Raw genomic sequence first — 4,916 nt, 5'->3', positions numbered from 1 at the left:
CAAACCGGATGGGATGGCATTTTTGAAAAAATCCAAAAACATCAAAAGCACCCACAACATTGAAAAAGTGACAAAATTGTCAGAAAAAGCCATAACATTGTTGTAAAAAAAGTGACCAAAACGTTTTTTTTTGTTCATGGTTGATTGGAAGACAACACAAGCATCAAAGAAATGCTTCTCTTATCAGGGAGTGTCCATGTGGTGTGGCCAGACCTTACTTCACAGCGATGTGGAGACAGGTGTGGCAATAGGAGACATGCCGTACAGCTGAAAGCGTAAAGATTCCTCTTATGTCAGTGCAGGAGAAGCTGGACTGTGCATTCCACTAAGGGACCTGACCCAGATTGAGAACAAGCTTTTAGCGACTTTTCTTACTGAGGACGGACAAAGGTTGTTTGTTTGTAAATGGTCAACTGGGATCTAACACTGATGATGAGAAAGAGGGGAAGCATGAAGACGAAGACATGATGGTACATAACAACTGTTGATAGAAGTGTAGAAGCAATCCAAAAGAAATTAAACAGTGGGGAAGCAATTCCAAAATGGTTGTGAAAAGAGAGAATACTTTTCCATGAGGAATGAAGAGAAAAAAGAGATCAGTGAAGATGAAGTTGAGGATGTGAGAGACAGGTGTATGCTCTGCTCTGTTCTACCTTAACACAGTAATGATGACTTCTGAACAGACGCGCCGGCAAAGAGAAAAACAGACAATGCTTTTTAAATTCTGTGTTAAGTGAAAGTGGCATGAAAATTTCCCTTTATGAGGTTTTCTAACATTAATAAGAGTTCCCCCAGCCTGCCTATGGCCCCCCAGTGGCTAGAAATGGTGATAGGTCTAAACCGAGCCCTGGGTATCCTGCTCTGCTTTTGAGAAAATGAAAGCTCAGATGGGCTGTTCTGGAATCTTGCCCCTTATGAGGTCATAAGGGGAAAGGTTACCTCCCCTTCTCTGCTTTCTTGAGAATTTGACCACCAAGGGAGAGAGAAATCATGGCTTTCAAATAAGCAAAGTGGCAGTTGGTCAAGGCCACACCCCAGCCTCCACGCCCCCCCCCCCCCCCATCTCTCTCCTCAAAGCTACAGACTCAGAAGTGGCACTATATAAGGAAAACTCATTGTGGGACTGGCTCTAGTGGCTGTAATTCTGCACCAAGGCTGGATTTGGGAAAGAGACTTCAGATACAGTATAGGGGACCATAAGGACTATATAAAAGAGACTTCAGATCAGATTAGGGGACCACTAAGGACTATAAAAAGAGACTTCAGATACAGTATTAGGGGACCACTAAGGTCTATGTAAAAGACACTTCAGATACAGTATTAGGGGACCACTAAGGTCATATAAAGGAGTACGATACAGTATTAGGGACCACTAAGGTCTAAATAAAAGAGACTTCAGATACAGTATTAGGGGACACTAAGGTCTATATAAAGAGACTTCAGATACAGTATAGGGACCACTAAGGTCTATATAAAAGAGACTTCAGATACAGTATTAGGGGACCACTAAGGTCTATATAAAAGAGACTTCAGATACAGTATTAGGGGACCACTAAGGTCTATATAAAAGCATCCAAACAGCACCATTTCATGGGACCTTTTAAGAGTTGGAGACATGAAGATAGAAAGAGTTTCAAGACAAACAGGTGTAGGGGGAACAGGATGATGGATGAGAGGATGATGGGAGATGGAGCACATTGTCCCCATTGGGCCAGAAACTGTCGATGTATGTTAGGCGACAGTGTGGAGAAAACACAGAGGTGAAAAATCTAACGCAGAAGAATCAAACAAAACCTTCGCCTATGTGCACCTCTCCCAAAATGTAACTACCCATCACCTCGAAGGTTGCCATGTCATTTCTCCGACGCTCCATTGTTCCGACCTCTCAATAAATCAAAAAATCCCCTTTGATAGTACAGCCTACTAATCAGACATCCCTTTGTTTTGAAAAATAATAAAACCCTCAGCTCCGACATCCCATTGTTCCAACATATAGGATTTTGAGGATCCCCTTCCATAAGGTAATGTAACCCCATTTGTGTCCCCTATCCCCTGACCAATTGGCTATCCTAACCTTAACCCCTCAAGGTCAAATGCGTAAGTAAATAACCCAGAAGCAGCCGTTATGGGAGGTGCTGTTATGGGAAGTTATCCACAAAAGCCTATATGGTCAAACAATGGGATGTCGAAGCAGAGGGTTTATTTTTTTGAAACAAAAGGACCTAGGACTAGTGGGCTGTGGGACCAAAGGGATTTTTTGGGTTATTGAGAGGTCGGACCAATGGAGCGTCGGAGAAGTGGGCAGTCCCCTCTGCCAATTTCTCCCTCGCTCTATCGCCCACTCCCCAGCCCATTACAATCTCAGTAATTGAGTTACAACACATTCACGCAACATTTAGTGGGGTTTAGTTATTTAAGAATTCACCAACACTGTGAAACATTTCTTCAGTTATTTCCTGTTGCTGTCTTTGATGGTTGAGATGACTCTCAGAGACAGATGTACGTTATTTTCAGGAGTCATTATGCTGCATTGAAGCAAGCTGTCCCGATAATAATAATGATAATAATAATATTAACAATATTTGATGTATTAAAGTGGATAAACAGGAGACTTCATTGATCCAATGGCTATCTGCCAAGTCAAACTTATGCTATTATTTTGGTGAAAGTAACTCAAAAGTAATTGATTCAGAGACAGTAATATTACAATATAACTAATTACTCTCAAATTACAGTAACTACTAATATATAATGTATTACATTTTGGAAGTAACTTGCCCAACACTGCTTCCCACACACACACACACACACACACACACACACGCCGGCTCGACAAACACACCAACGCACAAGTATTAACATCAGGCCACTTTCGTAGGCTATGGCGAAAGCTGTGTGGAGCTTCAGCAGAACCATAAATCAGGCTTTAAAGAGTAGAGGATGTTCTATGAGGGTAAGTTGAAGTGAAGGGGGTAAAGATATGAACCTTGGCGGAGTCGTGCCTGTTGTGGATGTGGGAGGCGATAATAACAAGCGTGGGGGGGAATGACGGAGACAGAAAGGAGCAGTGCCCAGCTCTGTCCCCAGGGTCTCTAAAACAACGTTACACTAACTGCTGTCTGTCTGAGTCCATTTACACTGGAACATCACACCCTCTACAGAGTGCCATTAACTTCCACTGAAACCAACATGAGTCTGGCATGTCTGCTGGCACTTAGTCCCCAACACTGACCAGGACTTGACCTAGCTCAATAATGTGAATTTTCTAATACAGTGATGTAAACAGAAATTCAGTCATTTCAGTCAAGTCTGTAAGTTGTGAAACTGGTCTAAGTTAACCCTCATGTTGTTCTCATGTTGTCCTATATCAATGTTCTTTTTAATTCCCCAAAATAACATGATTGATTTCACAAAACACTCTTTGGCAAGTACAAATCTCTACTTTATTAATTTTGGGGCGTCTTATTCAATTTTATAGCATTTGAAAAACAAATTGAAGTGTTTTTGAAATAGTATTGAGTAAAAGTTGACATATTCCAGTCTGTGATTATCATCAACATCCATTCCTTTAATTTTAGACTAAATAATTCCTAATTTCGGCTTTTCTAACTCAAACATTAGGTATAATTTCCTATAAATGAGGTTTATAGACCATAAAATCCAAAAATAACTGTGAAACTAAAGTTAATAAGTTAGTGTTATGTAGTATTGAAAAGCTAAAAAAAAATCAAACATTGACTAAAAGCATCAAAAGTGTTGGAAAAAGGGACAAAAAAAAACGTAAAAATAAAAAGTTAAAAACATTGATAAAAAACAAAACAAAAGTGTGCATTTTTAATTTTGACGGGAAGACAACCCGAGGGTTAAGTGTTCGGCTGCTCGCTCAGCCACAGTAGCCTACCTAGCTGTTTTTATTTTATTATTTCTACATGACTATTTTAATATAGAAGTTGCTAAATGTTAGTGTTGAGTTGTTGGAGGGCACCTTTGATTAAACTGGACTGAGTACTTGGAGGTGATTTAAATGACGCTGGTCCTGGACACACCAAAAAGTGGCTGGCAGGCTAGCAAGGTTGCAACCCCTCTTACTACAAACAATACTAAAGATTGATTTCTAATTATGATTTGTAACGCAAACGTTCAGCACTGAGACTGTGGTAGTGAAGATACTGGACAGCCCTGCGCAGGGCCTTGGTTCAGACTTAGACCTGGTCATTACTCTTTATTATCAAGTCTAAGAAAAAAAAAAAAAAAGAGTAATGACCAAGTCTGTTACTCTTCATTGATGTGTACGGATTAAGAGCTCTACCTAGTCCAACTAACCAGATGTTGAAGTGACCTGGGGCAAGAAGGCAAGAAGAACCCACTGGACCACAAATTGCTAATGATGTGTGAATGCATGCGAAAGGTTTGTGATGAGCACCTTGCATTGTAGTTTCTGCCTGTGTGTGTGTGTGTGTGTGTGTGTGTTTGAGAATAGGTGAATGCTTGTGTTATGTCTGATGTGCAGTCCATTTGCCACTTAGACAAACACTCAACACTACAATAAGCAGAAGATGCTTTTGTACAGACTTCAGAATAATTTCCTTTGTTGTCAGACGACTACTGATTTCTAATTGCTTTGGTCTGTATCAACTTTATTCAATAAGGAATAACAATGATTTAAAAACATATCGATAGTTAGATTATCTTCTTGCAAACCACTACACAGGGTTTTACAATGTATTTGTCACAAACCCAAATCAATCCTGGATTTTAACTGGTTTTATTTGTTGTTTATATTCTATTATTCTTTCAGTTCAGACAGGGAGAGGATGCAGTCTGAGCCCAACTTGAACATGAGTGGGTGACTCCTGTGAGTCCTAGACTCCAGGGTGCACATTTGGGATGGAGAGAGAGAGAGAGAGAGAGAGAGA

This window comes from Etheostoma spectabile, unplaced genomic scaffold (assembly GCF_008692095.1).
Source record: "Etheostoma spectabile isolate EspeVRDwgs_2016 unplaced genomic scaffold, UIUC_Espe_1.0 scaffold172, whole genome shotgun sequence".
NCBI classification, from domain to species: domain Eukaryota; kingdom Metazoa; phylum Chordata; class Actinopteri; order Perciformes; family Percidae; genus Etheostoma; species Etheostoma spectabile.
The sequence above is the reverse complement of the archived record's forward strand: the minus strand, read 5'-3'. Positions refer to the sequence as shown.